This window comes from Anas platyrhynchos, chromosome 4, assembly GCF_047663525.1.
Source record: "Anas platyrhynchos isolate ZD024472 breed Pekin duck chromosome 4, IASCAAS_PekinDuck_T2T, whole genome shotgun sequence".
Classification (NCBI taxonomy): Eukaryota; Metazoa; Chordata; class Aves; order Anseriformes; family Anatidae; genus Anas; species Anas platyrhynchos.
Window position 1 is genome coordinate 70607337 of NC_092590.1, and position 26394 is coordinate 70633730.

Consider the following 26394-nt stretch of genomic DNA (forward strand, 5'->3'; position numbering starts at 1 on the left):
CTTCATCTCAGGAATCTCATACAAAATTCTGTGATGAACAGCTACAGATCTCTAAGCACATCTCTATTATTTCATCATCCTTTTACAGCCCCAAAAGAAGCTGATTGTATGTGCCAATGTTGCTTCAGGTGGGATATTACCAAAAAAAGATGGGTGGGCGATTGCATGCAGCCTGCAGGTGCAATGGTTTTTAATGGTGTGATCTTTAACCGATTGTAAACCAGTGATTACTGGTTTGTTCTTCCCAACACAGCCTGCACAAACATGCACTGATTTTTTTTTTTTAGGGTGACCATTTTATACATTACCTTTTAAGGTCTCAGAGATCAGATGTAGCCCACACAATATAGGCTGAGAAAAATATGATTAAGCTTCCTGTGGCATAAACTAATCTCGCAGCAGTTTATTTCTTCTGACTGTTCTCAGTAGACAAGTCTTGTTTATGACTTCAATGTACATCTATACCATATTGCCAGTGATCAATCCAGTAGAATAAGGGTTTTTTATTTATTTTTAAGTGATTCACTCTGCAAAACAGTTACAAAAAGACAAATAGAACAGTAAATTCAATCTTGGCATTCCTTTTTTTTTTTTTGTTGCTTGGAGCTGATCACTGCATTGATACACATCAGTCAGAAGCTCAAGCCTGCTGTGGGTTTCCAATGTGTTAATCTCTGTGGGTACAGCTGGACAGACTGACCTTCAGCTATTGGAAATAGATGCAAGAATTAAGATAATAATAATCTACATCATGCAGCATACAGAAATCAACAGAAGATATTCTCACGGTTTCAAGTCCTGTAAGTCAGTCCCCTGTCAAAGCAGAGAGCAGAACCCAAACCCTGAGAAAGGAAGGCCCTTTAACGCGGAGAAACTGGATACAGCTCTGAAGAGGACCATGCTGGCCCAACAGATGCAAACTGGTGAAGTTCTAAATCACACCCAGATTACAGCAAGTCTCCTATAGCCTACCCTAAAGCTGTGCGGTAAGAGTCTACAATTTGAATACCAGTGGCAAAAATCTAGGACAGATCTACTGCTTTTCAGTTTAAAAAAAATCTCATCTTCAGAGCTATTTTACAATTTCCTATTGTGTAACTCCTCCTTCCCCTCCCTAAGCTGGTAAAAAAAAAACTTTGCCTAGCCTCACCTATTTCTTTGTCTTTGCACTAACAAGAAACCAGTTACACAGTGTAGAACTACCAGTGTCTGATTACTAAAACTACAAATGCTTGATTTAAATTATAAGGCCTAAACTATTTGTCCTAAGAAAACCTGTCTGTTAGCCAGTGCATGGAGTTTTACAGCAAAGTCACTGGCAGATCTCTTGAAAAATACTGTGAAATCTTCCCAGCAGGCAAAGCACACACATCCATGAGTCCCATGCAATTATTACCAACATCCACATTCACAATTCAGGTTCCTCGAATTGCAGACTGAATGTACAGAAACTGCCAGCTCCACTGCCCCAACACTGAAGTGAAAGCAGCCAGAAGTTCTCAGCAGCTTTTGAACCCTTTAAATTAAGGAGAGCTCCTTCTGGCCTCACACTGCTTTTTTCTGGCACTTGGATGGCCGTCCAAGGAGTGGGTGTCTTGTTTGGCCAAACAGTAAAAGCAACCCAGTTCCTTTCCCCCCCAAAAGTGATAAAGTAGTAAAAGTGATAAAGTGATAGTGACAAAGTGAAAAAGTGATAAAGATGAGTAAGAAGTAACTGGATAAAACGAAAAGAACACCATCAGCTTTATGACCTTTCATTAGCCATTTGTACGACCTGTGTTCACTCAAAACATCTTCAGATCTGCAGAAACAACTCCTCACCCAAGAGACTCTTAAAGCAGGAGATCTACAAGACCACACAGGATTAGTTCCTTATTTGCTGCATTGGTACCAAAAGGCATCCGAGGTACCTGAACCCTGCTCAGGCCCATTCCAAATTGTGTAACTCTCCCACAGCCATACTAGCAGGCAGACAGAGGTACCCCTGGAGGTCCAGGGAGGCTGGGTGGAGGTGTAACAACTCTCTTCTGGGACTTAGAGGATCATGTCTTAGCACGTTATGAGATGCCAAGACGTATTTGTCCATTTACTGTCATGTTTAATCCATCCCTTCTCTTAATTTCTCCCTCCTTACCATTACCTTCCTGAAGTTGCCCTCCAGAACAGCATGAGTTCAGACCCTGGACAAGCACCCATCTCGTCACCAACGAGGTTTTCAGACCACAGCTTCACTCCAGGTGCTGGCAAGCTGCTTCTCATTGCTCCTGCATCTAATCATACCTTATTTTGGGTGGTATTTTCAAGTAAATGCTATTTGCTAATACTGCCAGGGTGTGCTGGTTGCCGTGCAGAATCAGGCCCTGAGCACACCACCACAACAGCAGCTGTAGGCAAGACTGACTCACAGTCACAGAAAATACAACCAGGAGAAACCTCAGAAGTTGGTCCCTACCCCAAGAGCCCCAAGGGAGAGTCAAGGTCAACAATAAAGCTGTCTTCTGGAGCATGGCAAGTACTGAACTACAGAACCAATACCCTGACAATCCTCTCAAACCTTTGGCAACTGGAAGGCCACATCTGTTTCCCCTCCCAAAGACTGATAGGACATCAGAACTTTTAAACCAAGCCTTAAGTGATGCCTCAAGATTAAGAGCTCACTGACATTAATACCAATGACAAGAATAAAGTTTGTTCAAGAAGATACCTATGCTTGACGGTATTTTTTTTAAGCTTCTATTTCCTGTGGCTTTGCTGCATGTGTATATATAGAAAGCAAGGGAAATTCCAAACAGCACACCACCGTACTCAGAACAGCGCTGCTCGGTCCAAAAAAGGGAAGTCTCAAATTCTTTTTCTACAAAATCAATGTGAATTCAAAGTATGCTGCAGTAATATTTCCTAGTACTGTGCTCCAGTAGGTACCAGCCTGCGGCTTTCAGCTAAAGATCTAAAGCTGCAGAAATGCCTGTGGGGTACTAGGTCAAAGCAGCAGAGCCCCAGCGATGCGACGCCAGGTTCGGCAGTGTTCATGGTCAAGGTGGGCTCCTGCCTTCTCACCTGATGCCTCAGCTCCTCGCTAGGTGCAGAGCCCAGCTGAGCCCACCCACTGAGGCTTTCTAGGCATGTCCTGCCTGGGGGGCAGAGCTCCAGCAGGGTCGGGAGAGCTCCCACAGCCAGCGGAGGTTTGAGGTTCCCAACAGCACCGCTGCTGTTCAGTGCAGTCCCCCCTTTTCTCTTTATGACATCCATTTTTTTCCTCCTCTTTTTGCACTTACAGGTGAGAAGCCACGGGTGCAAGAACCCTTCAAGACACGTGTTGGATGTCTTGTGTGGATAGAGGCTGATGTTTTCCCTCAGGAGGTTGTGGTGTTTCCATTGCACAAGCAGCTCCACTGTGGACAGCACTGGTCCTGAGGGTGGGTTATAAGAAAGCTCATTTCTAGAAGGTGACAAAAAAAACAACAAACCACCGTTAGAAGCGTGTGCTTGGCTCACCCACACTTGTTCCCCAGGACAGCACCACTTCTGGAGAGCAGGCCACAGCAGCGAGCTGGACAGCTGCCTGCTCACGCTGTCAACCACCCACCCGCTGTCACCCCAACACACCTCACCCAACGCCTTTCCACCCCCAGTTCTCAGTGAGTGGGAGGGAGGAAAGAGCTATGGGACCCAGTTTTGGGGCACCGGCAGATCCTCCTCCGTCCCCTCCCTGTCCCCAGCACAACGCTCTCCCTCCCCTGTTTGCACTCACCCAGATCTCTTCGTTCAGTCTGTATCGATACAAAAAGCATCTCCCCTGCTCCATCGCCCTGCTAGGGACCTCCTGGGTCACACACACACACACATCACAGGCAGCTTTCAGAGGCAGGACGTGTTTTTAGGTGAGCCCAGGGTTTGCAGGACAGAGGACAGGGCACCAAGCTGTGCGTGGCTCCAGCTGTGCCCCCGCAGCTGCAGCTCGCAGCGTGCCAGCCACCTGCACCAGCCACCTGGTCCCCAGCCCGCAGGAGAACCACGATGCTCGTGAAGCGAGCCCCAGCAGCAGCCCCAGCACAGACCCCACTCACCCAAGCCCTCGCTTGGGCTTTTCCTGCCCAGGTGAGGCAGGACGCATGGCTCAGGCCGTGCTGCGGTGCAGGGGCTCCATCCCTCTCAGAACATGCATGGAGCAGGGGAGAGGGGCTGGGATATCCATGGACCAAGGCGTCCCAGATCATTGGAGGGGGGAAATGAGAAAAGGAAGGAGCTCAGCCAGCCACAGAGGAACCCCCCCCCCTCACTCCTGCCATCACTTACACAGCACCTGCTACACACACGCAGCAGGCACAACAAAGGACGTGCTCTCCACCTCTCCCTGTGTTCAGGGCAGGCTCACCTGGGCACGGCCCTGGGGAAGGTCTTCTTCTCAGGGACATTTCTCTGCTAGGAGGGCAGCAAACCTTGCCCTGGGAGGTCAACTCGTTCCTGTAGCTCAGGCTCAGCCAGGCGCCCACTGTGAATGCACGTGAGATGATTTATTTGGGTGAGGGACGTGTCCCCTGTCACACCTGTGACGAAGCAGAGACGTGCAGGCCGTCTGTCTGTCTGTCAGTGCCTCACTGCTGTGCTGTGCAGAGGAGGGGCAGCATCACAAACCCAAGTGTCTGCAGAGAACGTGCCTGCACCGAGCTCTACACGTCGTTACAGCTTGCATCTGTCAACTGCAGGAGGAAGAAGATATAAAGTCTATTTATTGCAACTGTAGAATTGAATAACGAGGCCCACAGTTATCTGTTCTAATGCTGGGAACTGCTCTTGGAGCAACAGCCCCCCAGTTACCAGCATTCCCTCGTTGGGGATGTTCTTGGCTGGGTGAGCACAGTGAGAGGGGAAGAGCTGCGAGCCACAGCACGCCGAGATCCCACAGAAGAGCAGCCTCCTGCAGAGCAACACAACCCAGGGGAGGTGCTTGTGCTGAGACAAGAAGGGGTTTTGGTCCTCATCAGCAGGTGAATGATGCAAAAGCAGCTCTGCCTCCAAGCTTGTACCTTGTTTTCTTATAAAACAGAGCTCTGACAGCTCCCCCGTGACTCTTAAAGTAGTTTTAAAACCACACAGAGGTTCTTTTAATAGGACTGAGGAAGCCCAGTCCTCTTTCTCTTCTGAGCCGTCCACTTGACTGATTAGAGCCCACTTTTACCCTATTCCAGTCACACCCTAACACAAAAACAGTTCTCAGGGCAAGACCCAGTGCCCTGGACATCACCCACCCCACCAAAAGGGTTACCCAGACAGAGAGGTCAGCTCCGAAAGCACCCTCTGTTTGCCCTTTTGTACCTCTGTATCTAAGGGGTGGTCATCAAGAGGCACCTCAACCCCAAAGATACCAGCACCACTTTCCCCGGGGACACCCACAAGTTTTTACACCTCTTCAGTACCACTCTTTTGGCCCTAGGAGAAGGATTCCAAAACTGCTCCAGGTGGTGTGCTGGGACTGACAGGAGGCCTCTGACAGCCCCAAAAATCACACGCTGTGTGCAAACCAGAACTGATCCCCGCAGAGGGGAGGGCTCTGCGCAGCCATCCGCTGCCCACAGTGCCAGGGAGCAGAGCTGGACTGGGAAGGAGAAGATGAAGCTGGCCTGAAAGAGACACGAAGGCAAAGAGGTGGTGCTGAGACCAGCCAGAGGGATGAGAGCAGGGAGCTTTAAAGGCAGTTACTCAGTCATCTTTTTAGATGAATTGCTGCGGCGGAGCCGAGGAGCCAGCTCGAGGTGCAGGCAGGCTTTCCCCTCCCACACAAGATCCATCCTTTGATAACCAGATGTGGAATCCCCTAAACTCGCCGCACAGCAGCAGCTCCCAGGGAGGCACAGCGTGCAGTGGAAAAAATTGATGAGCACAGCCACCAGGCCGCCGTCACCCCGAGAAACGGGTGGCAGCGGGTTTGGTGAGCCCTGCTCAGGCTGTGCTGCACTGCACCTACACACCCACGGCGCTGCGTCCCCTCCTACAGAATGTCAAAGCCTCCAGCTCCTAAAATAGAGGCAAAAATAGTCCAGGGGACGTTTCACTGGTCTCGACTTTCTCTTAGAGCCAGGGTCCGTGCTCACCTTGCCCTCCACACTCTGTCTCCTGCCGGTGGCATCTCCTTTCTCAGGCACTTTTATCTCTGTGGTTTCCAGGTGACTCTCTCAGGGAAAGTTTACTGGAGCTCCATCCTTCCTGAAACGGCAGCAAAAGCCAGTAACCACTTCCTCTCTGCACAGCTAAGGAACTGCAAATGTGCAGTGTTGCAAAACAGTGTGAGGACACTCTCCCTTCTGCCCCTGCCATGCTCTTGCAGGCATTAATAATCAGTTGTTGCAAACGCGGTGCAGCAACAAGGTTGGGAAACAGTTAAGCAGAAAAAGCCACTCTCGCAGTTAGGAAAGCTAAAGGGCTGCTTTTCGTTCTTCCCTGCAGCCAGCTCGTGCCTTGGCACTGTCAGCAGCTGTAAAGAACCCAGTTCCTGCAGTCAAAATTCAGAGCTGGCCCCCTTTTAGAGCTTAACTGAATGCTTTCGAGTCAGTCCCTACAGCTGGCTTGCACTAAGAGTACTTGCAGGGATTTCTCTTTTGCTGCAATTGCAAAAACAAATCGTGAGAACAGATAACAGCATCTAATAGGGGTTTTCACAAAGCTGATGTCATGTTGCTTCCCTAACCAGAGGGGTACATAATGCCCCCAGCATCTAAAGGAAAGGACCCAATAAGGCAAGCAGCTGGCTTTGTGTACCTGGTGTGACCCCCTGCAGTCTTGGAGCTGTTTGCTTACAGGGCAGTGTTAGTGCTGTTGTAAGGCTGCATCCTAAGCAGCCGACGTTTGGCTGGACTTGAAAAATCAAAATCCACCCTCCTCCTGTACTGTGCAGCGCTCAGCTCATGGAAAACAGATGGCGGTGACTCACGGGAGTGCCGAGCTTCGGGGCACTCTGCAAAACCCTGGGGCACCCTGCTGTTTTCACAGAGATGGTGCTAACACAAACCAGGAGAGGTTTGTGCAAAGTCTGCAGTTGCTCTGACGCAGTTTTGGTGAGACAATGCTGTGATTTCACATAGGAAGCCCTGGGCTAGGCACGCTAAAAGCTTGAGTTTCAGGCCATCTGTGTAGTACCTGCATATAATCACCATCCCTGGAAATCTTTAAAAGACGTTTAGATGTAGAGCTTAGGGATATGGTTTAGTGGGGACTGTTAGTGTTAGGTCAGAGGTTGGACTCGATGATCTTGAGGTCTCTTCCGACCTAGAAATTCTGTGCGTGTGATAGTCACAGGCTCCGGGCTCTGCTGTCCCTCTTCTTTCCCCCGTTTGAAAGGCAGCAATGATTTTCTTCCCCATGGCTGATACAGAACAAGCAGGCCAGCACAAACCTGTACCTACCCCACTGCTTATACTGCTGCAATTATTCCACTCCCCAATGCAATTCCTTATAAATCAAGGTGGGTGATTTACACAAGAGGCTTACAGCTGAGGCAGGTGACGAGCCCAGGTGTGAGCACTGCAGGCCCCTCGAGTTGGAAATCCAGGATCTCTTCAAAGCAAGTCACAGAAGCATCCACGGGTTCAGGAAATGTCAAACTGCATTTCTGTCTGGAGCATGGGATTTCCACTCCACCTCCTGGCAAGTGAGAGGTCAAATTACAAAAAAAGAGGGAAATATAAACACACCAAAAGGTTATAAAAGTTTACTTAAGAAGCCAAGACTGACCACAAAGCAAGGTTTTTCTTAAGATATTTTTTAAGGAAATAAACAGTATAATAGCTTTTGGGCATTCATTAAATAATAATGGAAAATTCTGTCGCATGAGAAAGGACTGATAGGAACTAAACTTTACAGAAAAGGACACGGGCAGGGAGCCAGCACCAAACGGAAACGCAGGAGCAAAGTTACTGGAACTTCTGGGGGAAGGCAGCAGGTCTAGGCACGAAGCGTTTTTCTAAAGCAAACTGATGACTGTCACACTCAATGGCAAGTTTGCAAAATCACCAAATAGTTGGGTGCGGGGGGGAGGAAGCTCTGGAGATCGGCTAAGCCCAACCATCACGGCAGAGCAGGGCCAGCCGTGGCAGGCAGGGTTTGACCAGCCCCATGGATTTTAGCATCTCTGAGGATGAAGGCTCCACGGCCTCTCTATGCAACCTGCTCCAGGGTTCAATCACTCTCAAAGCAGAGAAGTTTTCCTTATGGGATGTTGGAATTGTGCCCACTGACTCCTGTCCTGGCACTGGGCACTGCTGAGATGACTCTGGGTTCATCTTCACTGTCCCAAACCAGGTGTTGGTACACATGGGGAAGACTCACCCACGTTCTCCAGGCTGCACAGTCTCTCTCCCAGCTTTTCTCTCTCCATCTGCATGGCTCCTCCTTGGATTTGAGCTATTTGACAAAGGACAACCCTCCGCCCCAAAAAGAAGGCCAAAAAAGACCTCTTTCTCCCCTTCCTCTGAACAACCTGAGAGGGATTTTGCTTATTTAACTGCTTATTAACACTCACAGCATTCAAGATCTACAGATAAATAAATATCCTTTGGATATACAGAGGAGACCTCAAAACCCCCAGCTAAACCAGAAGTGACACAGTTCTCACAGGAATCGGTGTTAAATCAGAAAAATGGCTCCTTTGGCACGGGTTCCAGGACAAACACTACAAGTGTTTGTAAGAAACATGACACTGACCATTGCAGGGAAGGACGGTGATGAGGCAGGAAATAAATCCTTTTTTTTTTTTTTTTTTTTTTGACACCAAATTCCTCAATCCGAATGCACAGGCTTGTTTTGAAAACCCAGCCAACAGACTGGTTAGCAAGAGAACCTCAAAAGCCTCCGAGGTGCAAGGCAGGTACCTGTTTGATACCTAGGGCCCCCAAATCACAGCAAATTAAAACCCTGACAACACAATTCCACATATGAGGCCTTCTCTCTGTCCTCCCTGCATGTTTACCACTGCTGCCCTGGCCTTCCTGACTTCCCAGTCCACAGCTTCTGTATTTTTTGCAGCTTGTGAACGCCTTACGGTAAGGCCGGGGTACAGCAACTGTTTCCATTTGTTTAGGTCTGATCTCCTCACAGCTCAACGGGATGGTATTTCTAAAATCGCCCTCTTTGTAGCTGCTCTCCCCCTTCGTGAAGCCTATGAATCACCGCAGGTCATGTGCACACCAGTAGGCGATAACACAAAAATCCCTTACGCTTAATGTCAGCTTTTGTAGCATTCCCTCCGCTGTACAAAACACCCATGTCGAGTCCCTTGCTCACCAAGGTGAGGAAATAGGGGCACTGACTAAAACCAAGCAGTCAGTTTGGAAACTCACCACGTCTGTGAGCGTATCACAAATGCGACCCTGAGCCTCTGTGCTTTCCTAGGCCCCACGAAGGTAGCCCCGAGGTGTTGACCTTTGTCTGCTCAAGACCAGAACAAGACCAAACTCACCTCTGTTGATTTCTGAACAAGGATCTGAAGTGCCAATGCTTCAAGTGAAGTACTGAAGGGCATTGCTCACTCCGATGTTACTGAATTTCTCTCAGTCTGACAGATGTATATAATTACACTGACCTTCGTGGGTTCATTTGAATCTCATTTGGGTGAATACTGCATTTGGGACCCTGATATTAAACTGAAAGAGGAAGACAAAAGAAGGAGTTAAGCCCTGCTCAAGCAAAAAGCACTGACATCTGATGCAAGAAGGGCACAACCACTCTGCTCCTGCCTCCCTCACAAGCACCGGCTGTACCAGGGCACTTAACACAACAAACACCAGTGATAACAAAGGAGGGTGAACACAAATGGGGATTCTTTGGATGAATTGGATTTTTTTCCAAAGTGTTTGGGCTGACGCTGTTCATCACCAAGTAGGTATGAAAAGTTGGCTGAATTTCTTGAATTCCCAAACATTTTTGGCCTTGTTTGGGAAGTCGTGGAGAACAGATGAAACTTCAGGGACTCAGAAAGAACAAACATCCTGAAAACAGAAACAAAAAAAATCTAACTTTAATCCCCCTCACCTTCTAGGAAGGAACAAGCAGATGAATTGCAAATACCTACCTGACAGCAAGAAAGTGATTTATTCCTGACAAATCCACGCTGGCTACTACTCATGGTCAAACTGATAATTTCCTCCTTTTACAGGATAACAGCTCTTGAGAACGGGGAAAAAATAGTAGATAGCATGAGATAAGCTGAGAATTTGAATAGCATTGTGACAAATTTTCCATAAGCCACCTATAAAAAAAATTATCTCAAGGGGTACAAAAATCAGTCCTGAAGAATGTATCAAATTAGGAGATTGAAAGATTGGTCCTGGGTTGAACATGCAGTTATTTCCATTTCCACTGATGGGGGATGGGACAGATGCATTAAATTCACATGCAGATCTCAAGGTAAAAGGAGATGCTGGCACATTGGTGAAAGAAATCAGAACAGCTTTGGCAAATCAGAGAGCTGGTTTGTAAAACGCAGGCAGCTCAGCAAGGACAACTGCAAAGTTACGTAATTTCAGGGCTCCTGAATTGCACAAAGCCACGAAGAGGAATCACTAACAGGGCAATTCCTCCGAGCAGCTCGGAGGCTGGAATGAGTCACGGGCTGCTGCAACTGGAGCCAGGCACCAGAGAGCAAGGAACAAGCAGGGGCGCTGGCAGCTGGACACGAAGGAATCCCTCTGTGGTGCACAGCGTTTGAAAACTGTTGAGAAAAAGACAGCAAAAATGGACAAAAGACCATGGGAGTTTCTAGGAGATGATTAGAAACTATGACAATAGGTTAGAAGGCTAAGGGGAGCCAGGCTGTATCCCTGCAGAAGGCAAGGAAGCCTCCTTCCAGCCCAAATTCCGTTAGCTGCCCCAACTGGAAACCCCCTTGCAGCCTCCTCAGGACAAGTTCTCTCTTTTTCTGCCCTGTTGGGGCTTGTGCTGCGGATCTGTCCCTCCTTTGTGACGGCACTGCAGCCCCGTGCCAGCTGGCAGCCCTGCCTGGCTCTGCGGGAGCATCCCCAAGCCCTGTGCAGGCACTCCCTGGGATGGAGCAATGCCCTTCCCTGCCTCCCAGCACTTCGTTCAACCCCGCAGGCAGCAGCTGGGACAGCAGAACCGGCCGAGGCTCGCTGCCACCCCAGCCTTTCAGACTTCTGAAAGTTTTTCAGTGCTTTTTCAGTGCTTCTGCAACCAGCCACAGAGAAACCATGCCGTGCACCACCTCCCAGCCCAGCTGCAGAGCATCACCCCCAAATCCATGCACACACATAGAAGGAACAGAGTGTGACTGCAGCATGGACACGTGTGTCTGCAGCTGGGGCACGAACCTCTCCTGCTGTAGGGCAGTGCTGCAGCCAGCAGGATGCTCAGGGATGGCTCTCGTTCAGCCCAGAGGAAGGACAGATTTTCCCCCAGCACATCATGGATGATGGGCACAGGAGGGCTGTGTGGAAGCAGACCTGAACCTGACTGCTCCCAGCCTTCAGACTCTTCACTTTTCTCCCAGCCTGCTCTTTCACAGGGGCTTTCTTCCTGTGTCTCCCCTGCAAGAGCCATCAGTTTAACAGGTTAATTTTGAATAACAGTTCTGGTTCCGCTAGGTCAGCTTTCTCCAAGACACAACGAGCTTTCCTGAAACCTCACAAGTATCTCCAGTTGGAAGTATTTTCAATCACTTCAAATACGTAACCCTGTCTGAATTGATTCTTTCCATACTGCAATTTGGGAATGACTTGGTTCCACGTTCTGCAAAGCACCCGTCTGGGAGCTGCACCACTGACATGCTGCCTCCAACCTGGGAACTGCACCACTGACATGCTGCCTCCAACCTGCGGACACAAAATACAGAGGAGGACTTTGCATCACCATGGCATTAGTCAGGATCTCCAGCAAATTAACTTCCCCATTTGCCTGAAATTAATACAAGACAGGAGACGCTGCTCTTCCAGCCTCCCCAAGCCTTCAGCTGTGCACACCTAAGACATTCCTACAACACAGTTTCAAGAAGCTGGATCCCCTTTTCCAGCTCTTCTGCTCCTCCTTGGGCCCAGCTCTCCCCTTTCTCCATCCTTCCAGGATGTGTTTCTGTGTTTCTTTGGGGGGATGGGTGCACAGACAGCTTTGTACACACAGGGTGAGATTCAGCCACTGCATCTTCCTATCATTTTACACCTTCCTTTTCCTTGACACATTGGTAGTAGTCACCTTAGTATCTCCAATCTGGGCTGGGCTTTAATCAGCACCGGTGACTAACACCAGACAATAGGATGGGCAAGAAGCACACTCCCTCTGCCACCTAGCCCTATCAGAAACCCCCCTGAACCCAGTGAACAACATTCCCAGCTTTGTAATGACTGGATCCAATTTCTCAGACTTGTCTTTCTAGATGGTGGCCCCGCAGCAGCAGGGCAGTGCTGCTATTGATAACCTGCAGTGATTAACGCGTCTGTAATTGCACTAAGAGACAGCTGAGGCTGCAGTGACCTAACCCTGAATGCCCCTGAACATTCAGGGGTTGGGGAATCTGAATGAAAGGCAGGGAAACAAAGGGGATGCTGTCTGGTGAGAGCAATGCCAGACAAAATCATCCAGGAAAAGAAGGAACAAAAGCAGGTGAAACAGAAGGAAAAGTGTATCTGCCTCAGCCCAAACAGGACAACTCCACAAACTGCCTGGAGCAGGGAAGGGGACAGACGAAATCCTTCAGAAATCAAAGACAAATGCTGCAGACAAAGGTCTGATGTCTTTATTTTGGATGTGCTGCTTCCTTTGAGACAGGGTTATGTAGAAATACAGTATCAGACCAACTAATGCTGTGAAAAAGAACAGCTAAGCCTGTCTCAAACTCTTCCACACAACAGAAAGAGCCTGTCCCATCTTCCTGGGACAGGCTGACCCCAGCAGTGTCCTTACCTGTGCTATGGCTGAATTACTCGTTACAATTTCTCCCCCACAGTTTTTCCAACAAAATAAAAAAGATGAATAGTTTCAGAATAAGACTTTTTTTTTTTTTTTGTAGTTATTAAAATCCTTCAAAATCTCATGAAAAGCTTCAATTGGAGGCTCTGGGAGCTACTAGCACAAGGGAATTGCTGGTGCTTTCTGAACACCTGCATTTCTTAGCATACTCTTGGACCTTCAAGTACTCCTGCACATACACGAAGAAACCTCACACTTCAAGTTTTTGTAGGATCAAGGATAAACTCAGTTGTGTACGCTGATATAAGTCAGTTTATGCTTCTACTTTCCCTCAAAAATTAGAGCAGTGCAAGCCAGTGACAAAATTCCTGCTGCCAGTGACAAAAAGCTGCTGCAAATACCCAGGTACTTTGAGACCCTTAAGCTTATGTTTGGGAAGACTTTTGAAATCAAATTCCTCGCATGCAGCACGGATCAGACTGCCAGCACCAGCTTCCTGTTTTCTTCTAAGCTCCCCTTAAAATCAAAACTTTCTTTTTCCTAAAAAAAAGGATGTGATTTTTGTAATCAGGAGAATTATTGGAACTCTGAAGGATGACTCAAGTGTCCTCCTCTGGAATCAGAAGGGGAACCAAAACATTTTTAAGGAACGACTTCCTTTCCATTTCTCGGGAGTTGTATGGTGTGGGAAGGGAGGCAGGAAAAGGGGGAAAACAAGCATGGACCTGAGGGGACGACCTATACTACAGCTTGTAACAACGTAAAGCCATTTTCTCCCTCTCTAATAAGTCAGCTTTTAGAAAAAAAAATAAAAATCCATGTCCTAACTGATAGCTATTGGCACTTCCTTCCACTATAAGCCTGAACCCACAGAACAGTACCTGTCCTGAGTCAGGCAGGAAACGCCACATCCTTCACCATTTCGAGCTCTGAGTTCTAAGCTTCCCGAGCAGACAGAGGCAGGGACTGAGCACCACTGGGAAGGCAAAAAGAATTAGGAAAGGGTCAGACTCGGAAACCGAGGGCACTGGGCTGAGTTATAAATCCATTTCTCATCACTGAGTGAACACCTTGGGTCACCTCCTGATAAAGGAGATCCAGACAGCACAAAAGCTACAGAAAGTGAACTAGATTTAAACAGATACAGAACACACGAAGCTTAACTTATCTCGACCCTTTTAGGTAGGAAGAGAGATGCCTGATGTCTGAGGGTTAAAAAAAATCATGAGTGAACAAGATGAACAGAAGATCAGCTGACACTGATGTTCATAAGGCAAAAATTTGATAGCCAGAGAAAAAAAATGACAAAAAAAATGACAAAAAAAAGTGACAAAAGGCATCATCAGGTTTGCTAACTTACTGCAGCAGGATGTTTTAGCTTTCAGAAGGATGAATGGTTTCAAAAATGGTTAGACCAACTGAAAGAAGAAAGGTCTGCTTGCTTTTAAGCATAAGCCAGGGTGCATTGTTTGGCTCAGGAGTCCCTCCATCACTAGCTGATGAAAGCCAGCAGGGAATCCTCAAGAAACAGGGCAAACACAGTCCTCACCATGCTGTCCACTGCTGGCCTCTGTCAGAGGCTGACCCCCTTGGCTCTTCATCAAGGACACTCATTTCCACGTTCATTATGTCGGCACGGGAAGGAAGTAATGCTGTGTACATCGCTTTGTTTCGGGGAGATTCCTACAGCAAGTTCATCTGGTCTGGGGGGTTGTATAATTGATTTTAATCCCACTCATTCTAGCAAGACCTGAGTACCTGCAAAATTGACATATCAGAGCAGAAATCAGCAGATGAGCAGTGATGAAATTCATCTTGATGACTGTACGCCAGCAGGTCATTCACATGCAACACCTCTCCAGCATTATCTGCCTGAAGGACGTATTAAAACTGCAAAGTGTCTGACGTTACAGAATGTTCTTTGCATCCAGATATCTTCACTCAAATTTTCCCCCAAAATGCACCAAAAAAGGCCAATCTAGGTAGCAATCCAACTGACAGGATAGATATTCCTACGGTACAAAGCAAGCAAAACCAACTGGTTTCTGGCATTCATTTACACTGCCTTCTTCCCTTAAAACCCCTCCAAATATTCTACTCTTGATAGACAAAACATAAAACATCACCAACTAGGTTCTATTTATTTGCAGGCCACCTTCAGCTCGTCTGTTCAGGAGACAAAGGTGTTTTGCTCAGTGTTTGCCATACAGTAGAGCAGCCCCCTGTGTCATCACCACAAAGCTCCTAGTCCAAAACAGTTTTCTATTAATTCTTTTAATGTGCCTTACTCAAATAGGTCCCTTTTAATAGTCTTACTACACCTGCATCACGAGGCACAGCATTTGGTGAAGGTGCTTGGAAGAAATGCCCTCTGTATTCAAGTGAACCCATTATAACCCAAGTATACATCTTGATCTGGCTAACAAAAGGAGCTCTCAGACGTGTGGTGCCACACATCCTTCCCCACCCACCTGAGAAATCTCTTACAGCTTCTCTGAATGGAGCAGAGGGATCTCAAGTTGAATTTTTAGCATCTTCCCCACATCCTCCACCCCCAGGATTTCTTCTGAATGCCCACTGCATAGCCTGCAGGAAGGCGCACGTCTTGTGGTTTCCCATCTCCGCAGCAAAGTGAAATTCCCTCTGGTTAACCACCTGCCAGAACCAGAACATGGCATTTGCTTCGCTGCTAACCTTAACCAAAAGCCATGCGGACAGCACGGCTGCCTTAGGACTCAGCTCACAAAGCTCCACACTCTTGGAGATGTTCGCTTTGGAAAAGGCAGTGACATGGCATCTCTTTGCTGGAACAAGAAGTTGCTTGCTGGAGTTAATTCAGCTTGTTTTACCCCCCCTGTTTTACCAGGGTAGTTTTGAACACGCTGGTGCAGGAGAACTGAACGTTCACTTCCTTCTCTGACTCGCTGAAATTCCCTGATTTCATCACCCACAGCCTGCTGCAGGGCTGCAGGGCTCTGCACAGGAAGCTCAGAAGAAAGCTTTTAATGAGAGCCAAAGGATAACAGCTACAACAGCACAACGTGTTTCACTTTAACTTATTCAAACCAATTCTGCAAGGAGCCATGAGCAGGGACAGGTGCACACATACGAACACAGCGATTTGTCACGAAACCTGGGCTGACAGATAGAAGTATTTACTGCTGCAGTGATGAAATTTTCCTGGAACACCATGTTTTTAAGCTTGTCATGCCACAAAATTCGATGCAATAGTGAAATCTCAGTGTCCAGCTTAGCTTTTATTTGGCCAGAGGTTTGCAAACCATTCCAAGAATGATACAAAAGTGTTAGTCTCATTAGTCACTGTGAAACCATGTCTGTATATCACAGGGGGACACATTTCATGTACATAATAAATAGCCTAGAAGTCCTCCAAGAAGTTACAGTAAGAATGACCTCAGGTGACCCTGTGAAAATACCAACAACATCAGGAGCTAAAATCCTGAAATTATGGATGGGGAAACCTACTCCCCCCCACCCTCCTCTTTAGACACGTTCACCTCGTGCTTCAGAAGAGCAGGAGCGAGCCTTGAAATGCCCACCTTGAAAGCAGACACCCAGACACACAAAGCTCTGGCAGAAGGGTTTTGTGTTACTGCAGTGCTACCCACCAGCACAGGTCTGCTTGTCTCTGCTCAGAGAGCAACCAGAATCAACATCAGAGCAATGTAACTGAGAACTGCAAAAGCTGAGTTATTTACAGCTCCTCGTTCCTGTTAGATGAAATCCATCCCTGGATGTGCTCCAAAGAGCATCCAGAAAGGCACCAGACAGTGTAACATCCCTGGGCGGATTCATTCATTCTTTCTGAGAACTATCCAAGACCTCCTCTCTCCTCAGCCTCCTCTGACCGTACAGGAACAGGCGAGGATTTCTCTCATTTCCTGGACAGGAACGTGGAAACGTCACCAATTCACTCCCGAGACAGGAGCGCTGAGCTCCCAACCCAAATGCAGTGGCTGCGTGTTGAAGGCTGTTACAAAACCATCAGCGTTCAAGTCACCCTGCAGGGCTGGCGTCACCCCTGCATAACCAAGAGGGCTCACAAGCAGTGTGGAAATTCCATCCTTAAGTCATCGACTGCGACATCCTCCGGCAGTTTTCATCACTGCTACATCACGCCAAAAAAAAATCTTTGATCTCGCCGTGTGGCCTCTTCGGGCTCATTACTCGAACTGTTACGTGTGCAGTTTCTTCTACTGCACCGTGCAGAGAGCCAACCATTTCTTTTTTTGAGCAGATTTTCAAATTCTTCTGGGTTTTTCCCCCCGTCTGCCCATCCAGCTACTGCGGTCTGTACCTGCAGTCAGCGCTGCTGTGTGCCAGACGTTATTTCGCAGTCATGCGGCCAGGGCTCTGCCTTATCTCCCGGCCACGTGGGGCACAGCACCCATCCTGGACAGGTCCCTCGTGCTCCTCACCTCCCTGCCATCGAGCTGTGCCATGCCAGAGGCTTACAAACAATGACAGTTGTTTTTAGTTTGGTTATTTTTCTTGTAGGTAAGCCATGAAGCACAGCGAGGCTCCAGGTCATGTTTCTGAGCCCCGCAGACAGATGTAGAAAGGAATATAAGGTATAAAGGTATGTAAGGTATAAAGGTATATAAGATATAAAGGTATATAAGGTATAAAGGCTTTGAAGATGTAGGGCAGGGATAAAGCAGTGCATGGACAAGAGAGAAATGACCACAGCTGCCACGTTCCCTACATCAAATCCCCCCTCTGCCATACAAATCTCATCTTTCTCCTGCTTCAGTCTGCTCCTAATACTTTTAAAAGTTTTCCCTTTTTACTTTGGCACAAGCCATCTGCCCACGACAGATGTACAAAGCAACAACCCTGCAAAAACTTGAGTGAAGGATGAGGAACAGAGAACAGGAATGGCAGCATTATCTCCTTACACACAACACCTCCCAGGCTTCTTCACCTTGTCATGGAAGCTGCAGAGTGTTAAATCCAAGTGGTTCTGGTCTTTTTCCTTGCCTGCAGGAAAGGGTTTGAGATTTCGGAGCCTACGCAAGACGCCAAATAACACCTGTGGAGACCACAGGATGGGTATCACGCACAGGTGAGTTTCCACCTGCAGACACACTGCAGAACAGGTGTGGTGGCTGCAGGTGCTGTGTGTTGAGAACAGCCACCTTCAGACCGGCCCCATACCCACAGCTTCAGGCAGATAGCAGCAGCTAAGGACTCCCAGAGCAGTGGGAACGGGGCTTTCCTGGCTTTCAGCTCTTGGCCTTCCCCCACGTCTTTCCAATCTCCTGTAACAATAGAAAAGTGGTGCTTTAAAGAATGGGTAAACACCAGAAAGATATGGAAAGAAAGGAAAAATCCTTCACACTAATAATTTATTCAAAATACTACAAAAATGTAGCACAGTGGTCAGGCCTAAGAAGATAAGAAACATTTTTCTTGTTATAAGAAATAAACACTAAATTAAAAAAAAGGTAGAGTATGTAATTAATTTTGTCAACCAATACCAGAAACAGAATTTGGCCTTTCACCAACCTATTACAAATCTTGAGAAAAAGCAGAAAGATGGAATTAATCCAGGGTTGGGAAAACTCAGATAAACCCGAGGAGTCTGAGCAGTCCAAAAGGAATTACACAGGAAGAGATTCTTCTAACAACAAGCTGCAGTGTCACGCAAACCCACGGCTTCTTACTTTAATCCACGAGGTTTTGTTGTTAAATCAGAATAAAAGTTATGTTATTGTCCTATGAAGATGTTGTAAATTCTGTGCAGATAAACCTGGATATGAGACAAAAATTCAACTGTTTCAGATGCTCGTTAACCACTGGACAAGGCAGGATTTAGACTTTTAAACATAAATTCCAAGTTCCAATTCTGACTTCACCCTAACTTATTATGTTACTGCTATTACCTTCTGTTTATATGATTCCTTGTACCACTACATGGAGCTAACAAATGATTACCACCCTTAAAGATGGAATACAATGCAACAGGTTTATTTTCATGCTCACAGTATAGCTGACTGCCTAGTTAAAATGTAGAAATTTGTTTCTCCTGATCCCAGACAGTGACCAACTAACTGTGACAACTCATGTCTTTGTGTGAAAAAGCAGTACTTAAAATTAGCAAGTTCAATCAAATACGAAACTCACTGACCACTACTGACATGGCTTTGTTAGTGATATTTTGTTTGTGCTCTGTATGTTGGTAACCAATATAACAGCATTATCTAAAAACAGAGATAACACATTGAAAGAATGACTAACAGACAGCGTTAACTTTTAGCAGAAAAAAATAAACCCAAGGCTTGCAGAGGACAATGACGAACAGAAGAAAAGGATCATGACAGGTGGGCAACAAGTGGCAACTTCACAAAGGTTCGTACTTGCTCTGAAGTTTAGTCCAACCTGGTGAAAACCCACCGTGACCTTGATGTGCAACCTCTGCAGCATGTGCACAGCCTGGAGGAGACCTCCTGCTAACTGCAGTTAACTGTGATGGAGGCAGATGTCATGCACCACACCCCCAGCAGAAGAAAAACCCTAAGGGGAATTGGTATGAGGCTGAGCCGAGGCTGGCCCTTTGAGGCAGAGGCAGTGGAACGTCTTGGGATTTCCTGCTCACTCTGTGCATTCCCACTGCAAAGGGTGAAATTCTTCAGGCTGTGAAACTGTGCCACCTATGTGATCTTTCAGAGCGTTTTGGGGAGGGGGATATGTGTGATACGTCTGTTGCTGTGGTTTGGTTGAAGATGGTTTCCTGTGAGACTGGGCCTTCAGCATATAAGTTTCACAAGAGAAAGAAAAAAAAAGTACTGACAAGCAAGCTAGACGCAAGCTTAGACTCTCCAGGAAACCACAAAATAACCTTTCTGAAGACTGCAAAATATGCTATTTCTACACCTCTATCGTCTTTTAAGGAGACAAGAGTGGCAGGGAAGGGCTAGAGAAGAGAGCTGAGCCCCAAGGCGGAGCTGAATGAAGGCGGGCAGGAAGGAACCAAGAGCTGGGGAATGCCAAACCCTACTGGAGTCAGCAGGAACTTCACCGGCAGCTTCATGGAGCTGGGGCTGCACCCGGAGCCAAAAGTCCTCCTAGACAGGAACAAAGACAGACGCCCACTGTCAGCATGGGATCATGGCACAGGAATGCCCCAATCTCGATGAGCAACCTACACATGAGCAGCGGGCTGGAATTACCAAGCTGGCCAGACCTCCTGCAAGATTAAGCCACCGCAACCAGACTGTGGTTGAGGTATGCTGATATTTTAAACAGGTCCTCTGCATAGCAGGGATGACAGCTGAGGTATGGAAATAGTTAGAATACTGTTTGAGCATCGCTAGCCTTCACCACAAGGATTTGGAAACCTCACGGTCAAGAGCAGAGGTTAGCCTCAACACTGTCTGTGTTGATGGGCTCTATGCTCGCTCCAGCTCTGGAGCTGTAATTGAGAAACGCAGCCTGGGGCAGCATCGTGGCTGGATGCTCCGGCTGCTTCTTTTGGTTTTGACACTAAAAACTGGGCAGCATTTCAAGAAAGGAGATCAGCTAGGAAAGGGGAAAGCATTTGTATCAGATTAATGGCTCTCAAATGACTGCGAACTGATCTTACCCTCTCTCTGCCTTGCCTCACGGCATAAATTGATTTCCTTGCAGCGAGAAATCACAGAAAGCTGCAATTCATTAGGCTCAACTCCAGCTTCACATTACACACTTGCATTGCTGGAAACCACAGGCACCAAACAAGCTTCAAATTATGATTGCGCTGCTAAGAGCTTGAGCAGAATCAAATGCTAAAAATGAAGAACTACCAGCTGGTTGAAAGACCTTCATCTGACAAAGGCAAAACACCACTTTGCAGTAATTATGAAAGAAGGCTTTTCCCTTCGCTACCATTTTTCAAGATTAGGTGAAAAAAGCTCTGCAGTTTTCTGTAGCAGGTGACAATTTATCTTGTACGAAATGAAGTACAGAGCATTTTGTATCGAAATAAACACATTTCTTCGACATATTTTAAACCTCATAGTCTTTCAATCAAGTGACAGATCCTATGTGACTGCTGTTCCAAATATATTCATGTGATTTGAATGCAAAATGTGAAGTTTTTATAAACTTCTTTGCTCCAACTATGAAAACAGCAAGGAAAATTTCCTTTTTAAAAAATCTCTTGCTCCAAGTGGAACAGTGAAGCTATGGATGGGCAAGGAGGAAGAAGGAAAAGTCCCTTTTCTTCTCAAAACAGGAAAACCCTCAGGAATAGCAATTACTACATATGCCCACAGAAGCTGCTAGCTTGATGCATTAGCGGCTTCACTTGCTACATTATTTTTTTTTTTAAGACCAAATTGAAACAGGTCTTGGGCTTAACCATGAAGAGGAGACAGTGAACAAGGCAGGGATGTGCCATGCTCTGACAGTGACTTACTGCATTGCTTTCAGAGAGTCACTTAACTTTGCAGTTTGCCTCCTGGTGATCTTACAAACATCAGCATGCCCTCAGCATGAACTGAGAATCACAGAATCATGACAAGTACAATAGAGGTGTCAAACAATGTTATTAGAGCACTTTCTTTTTTAAATACTTGTTCACAAGCATAAACACTCATGGAAAGGTTATTAGGGCTGCAAGTACAAGCACACTCAGAATTAAGGAACTCCCTTCTCCAGCAAAGCATCAGTTCAGCTACTTCACGTACATGCTAGGGCTGCATATTTATGCCCTCACCAGGACACTTTGGCTTCACTCAAAGCATAGCATGGACTTAGCTGAGAGAAAAATTACCATGGGAAAAGAGACACCAGGCATTCTCTAACTGGAGTCGTGAGGTATGCTCCAGAGAAATGAGAAATCACAACAAAAATCCCTCATCCTTCACTGGTACTCCCTACCTTTGGTCCCTCTCCTCCTGCTGCCACTGGAAGAGCACAGCACTGACTTCTGAGGGCAAGATGAACCAAGGCTGAAGCTCAGGCATGTTGCACCTGCAGCAGAGAGGCTGTCTGGCTGCAGGCTGCTGCTTTATTCCTCCAGCCTCCCCCTCTGGCTCAGTCCCCCTTTCCATCACACAGAAATGCTCTCTGGCAGCCTTGTTTCTTCTTCCACTGCTCCCCACAGGTGAGGTCACAAGTCAGGATGAAGCAGCAAGGTGCTGGGATGCAAGGCTATCCCTCCCTGCTTCCCTGCACTGAGGGAGCAGCAGGAACAGAGGTACACGTGGTAGACCAAGAGCTCAGTGAGTACTTGGCAGCTCAGGGTAAAGCTAGCTTGGCAGTGGAGGGAGTGAAAGCTCATCCTCAGTGTGTGTGGAAGGGTAAATGTGCAGCTGAGAGAATGAATGCAGCCAGAGGCTGCTTTGGCAGAGCTTGATATTTGAAGTTACTTTGAACCAAATACCCTGCTGCTGCAGTATAATCAATATTAACACAGTGACTCATTTGAGTATGTTTTAAGGAGCCTCTGGCAGGAAGAAGCCAGAGGTTTGATAAAGCAAATGAAAAAGGATTAATCAAAGGAGGAAATGATATTACCATCCTTTGCATACAAAGTCTCAGTGCCTGTACTGAACATGGGACAAGCAGACAAGGACAGAGTGGTCACCACAGAAGAGAAAGTAGAGATGACCAGAGTAGCTTTTGGGTAACTTCAACAGCAGAAACACGAAAATCACATTGTGATGATTTCATCAAGACACACCCTCAGATAAGTGGTAAGAAGTGGTAAGCTGGGAAAGCTACATTAAGCTATTTCTGTACTGTCGAAGCATGTGAAGAGGTGTACCCTTCACGAAGGTCATTCCACTGTTAGTGAGCTGTTTCCATCTTCACACCTGCCCAGTGATAAAGCTGCATGCAGCGGTATGACCCAGCAGAGCACTCCATCCCAGGGGTTTACAGCTGCCAGTGCTCTCAGGTCTATTTTATTGCATTTTTTGCCACAACTAAGCATTACTAGACATGTTCTCCTGGCTGTCTATAGGCATAGTAGAAGAGAAAATAAACCTGAGCCATTTGATCCCAGCAGCTGTGGAGCACAGGGAACACAGCACAGGTGTGACAAGGAGAAGTCCTGGGCTACAGAAGCACAGAAATCACAATACATTACCAAACATGGAGCCTCCTCTGGAGCTTTAAAGAACATATGTAAGAGAAATCCCACCTGCCAGTGGGAAGAAATGTTTTTTTTTTGAGGGGGGTGGGCCACAAACCACAATGACTAGCTAGTTTCTCTTTTGAAAGATTCTCTCAGACTGTGCACAGCAGACCCCCCTCAAAGAGAAAGGACAAAGAGAAGTTACTGAGATAGTACAGCAGGCGAGTACACATGAACTTCCACAGCTATGGAGAAGTGCTGAGGGGAAGTGCATACTGACCTCCTAAGAATTGTTCTAGGATGGTTCCTCTTCAGATAGTTTGGGCACAACTTAGGAGCTATCACAGCCTTGGTGGAATTCACCTGAAGAACCCTGGACTTGAAAAAAACAGCTTGTTATAATCATCAATAGTTGCACACATCTGAGTAGAGATGAGGATGTGGGAGCAGGGAACTGCAGTCTTCCAGCTTCTGAGAAGAGGAGGAGGAAGTGTCAGGACAGACGCCCGCTGATTCTGCTCCTTTACAATGGAGAGAGGAAGAAAAAAATTTCTTCTGCTCTTCCTCATTGGGGACTAATTCTCAAGTCCACTGCATGACAGTCAGAATCCATCACAGAAAAACACTGAAAATGAGCAAAACCTGCTGGAAGGTGTCTGACCATAAGTTATTACAGAACACGTTTGTGCAAGTATGATAAATAAGTGGAAGTGTTTCACCTGGGATTCAGCACATCTGCAGACTGTCTTAAACAGTGACCAGATCATTAGAAGTAGCCCAGCATCATTCTGAAGATGCACAAACCCAACCCCAGACCATAAAAGCTGCATATGCAGGAGCCAGTTCAAAGTGCCTACATATCCTCGTGTGCTCACCCACCTGGTCCTAGAAAGGGCTTACGAAAGGTTCTTTTCCCTGGATAGAGCAATACCTGGAAACAACAGCATTCTGAAATCTCCTGAACCCATCAAAGAGCTCAGTTCCTTCATGAGGTTTATGAAAACACTGACACCAGGACCGGTTTTACAGAAAGGAAAGTTCAGGGGCAAGCAGTAGGCAGTGTAATCCTTTCCCAAGACCTTCTCGCTCTCAAGATGCACGACAGGACCTCTCTCAAGGCTCTGTCTGTACACAAAAAAGTACAGCAAAACAGAAGAAATCACAAGTCCAGTTGCAGCCACAAAGCACCTATGCAGAGCTAGGATCTGTAGGAATAGAGATGCAGTGGGACAGCTGACATTCCTGCAGTGCTATTACGGATGGATGTCTCTTCAGGTATGAAGAAAAGAAAAAGGTCAAGAGCTTATGGGTCAGAATGAGATGGGAGGCCAACAATCAGAGGAGTGGCATGGGTGTCTGCTACAAACCACCAAAATGGAGAGAAAGCAGATGAAATCAGACAGTCAGCTGATAAAACTTTTTGACTGCCAGACATGCCTCTCCCTGGGGATTTTCACAACCCCAGTATCTGCTGGAAGGGTAACAAGGAAGGGTTGAAAGCAATGAACCAAGAGGGCATTGAGGACAACTTTTTGAGAAGTGTGATAGGTCAGGAGGGGTACTCTGCTCATTCTGCTACTCGTGGACCAAAGTGAAATACACACGCAAAGGTTGATCAGTGCTGGCTGCAATCGTAAGACAGTGATAAAGATCCTGAAAGTAGGCAGGTAGAGATCTTGACCTTCCAAAGGGCAACTCTGGGCTTGTTTGGGAAGGCAAGATCCCATCAGAGACTGAGGCAAAAGGGCCCAGGAGAGCTGGTTGATCTGGAACCACCACTGAGAGCAGAAGAAAGATCTGTTCTGAAAGGCAGGACATCAAGCAAACAAGGGGCCAGAGTGTGTGTGTGGGGGGGGGATCTCCTGACTGAGCTCAGGCACTAAAAGGAAGTATACGGAAGGTAAAAGTGGGGAGAGGCTGTTTGGGAGGAATATGGTGACAGAGCCTGAGCACACAGGGGAACAGAAAAGCAAAAGCATGTTTGGGTTTGAAATATGGAAGGGATACAGAAGGTATCAACAGATACCTCATCAGCAAAGAAAATCCAATCCCAAGAAAGTCCAATCACAAGGGCACAAAAAAGGCCAAGGTGTAAGTTACCTACTTCACTCTCAGACCTTGCCAAAAGTTGTGGCAGAGTCTGTGCAAATAAAGCATAACCCAGAGTCAAGAAAGAGTGGATTAGGGACTACTTTGGCAAACTAGGTATTGTAAAAGACAGCAGGAGGCTACAGTAGGTGACCTGCAATGGTCCCTCCCAACCTGAATTCTTCTGGTTATAAATTCCTCAGGGATCACCATAAAATCTTTGGCTATGCAAAGGAAAATCAAGATAGAAATGTCATCTCAGTCTATCATCTTAGCCACAGATGTAACAAAACCGAAATATGTAATGGACAGAAGCCCTGGTACAGCAATGCATACAAGAAATGGGCATTTTAAGTTCACTAACAGGTCTTGCCTGTACACATTACACTGCCAGATGCTACAATTACTAGAATTATGTTTTTCAACACCAGCATCTCAGGTGAGAGAATGATGGGCCAAGCATTGTGCTGCCCTCTAAAACATATCAGAAAAGCTGTTAACTTCACTGCTTCACCCCATCATCAAGGGACTGACATCAGATTTGGTGGCTGACTTGTAATTCCATAATACTCCCAGTTGGAAAAGCTCTCAAGCCTGTAGAGCAAGCAAGTCCGGTACTTAAACAACACAGTAAGGTAAGAAGTTAATTCATTTAGGACTGAAAAGGGAGTAACAGCTTCCTTGTGGAAGACACCTTACCCTGCTGTTTGTGTTTGCTAGTTTTTCCAATAATATTTGAGCTCCCTTTAAGTCTAGGATGGAATTGCTAATCTAAGAAAACTTGTCCACAGTTCATCAGTATCCTGCTGCTACATCCAAATTTTGCTGTTCTGATGCAATGCCAAAGCAACTATCAGAGCAAATGGGAAAAAAAAAACACAAGACCACCTCCCAGAACTACTTACATGACAGTAAAAACCAGTTTGAAGGAGACAGCCTACAAATACAGACAGGAAAATCAGCTCTGTGAAGAGAAAACAAAAATTAGGAAGATGAATGCAAATCTAATGAGGATATTATGAGTTCTCAAGCCCGTTCAATTGAACCACTGGCCAGATAACTCCTTTTTATACATTTCAAATTCATCATACTATAGCAAGCAACTTCCTTTTTTTTTTTTTTTTTTTTTTAACATTTCAAATAAAGCAAGGTCAAGCAATAAATCAAGGGTGCTGCAACAACCAAAGAGCAACTACACACTTCGTCCCTGTGCTACAACAGCAGGAAGGAGCTGAGCTGGAACACCGTGTGCCTTCAGACAATGGAAGCACTTAAAGCTTAGTTTTTTTTTTCAGGCCCTTCTTATACATTGA

The 26394-nt window shown here is 46.6% G+C and overlaps 1 long non-coding RNA gene across 4 annotated transcripts; it reads right to left on the bottom strand.

Annotated features, from left to right (window-relative positions):
• Positions 1-488: 488 nt before the first annotated feature.
• LOC101795901 (uncharacterized) lies at positions 489-25969 on the bottom strand. Of its 4 annotated transcripts, none has more exons than XR_011809267.1 (8): positions 23274-25969; positions 13791-19997; positions 10064-11819; positions 7486-9980; positions 6093-6204; positions 4376-4700; positions 3276-3439; positions 489-706 (listed from the first exon to the last, which is right to left on the bottom strand). It is a non-coding gene; the product is annotated as an uncharacterized lncRNA (long non-coding RNA). The 4 variants fall into 4 exon arrangements; XR_011809270.1 differs by lacking the exon at positions 23274-25969 and having other exon boundaries at positions 13791-14667; positions 19931-23263; XR_011809269.1 differs by lacking the exon at positions 23274-25969 and having other exon boundaries at positions 13791-18191; positions 19931-23263.
• Positions 25970-26394: the final 425 nt, after the last annotated feature.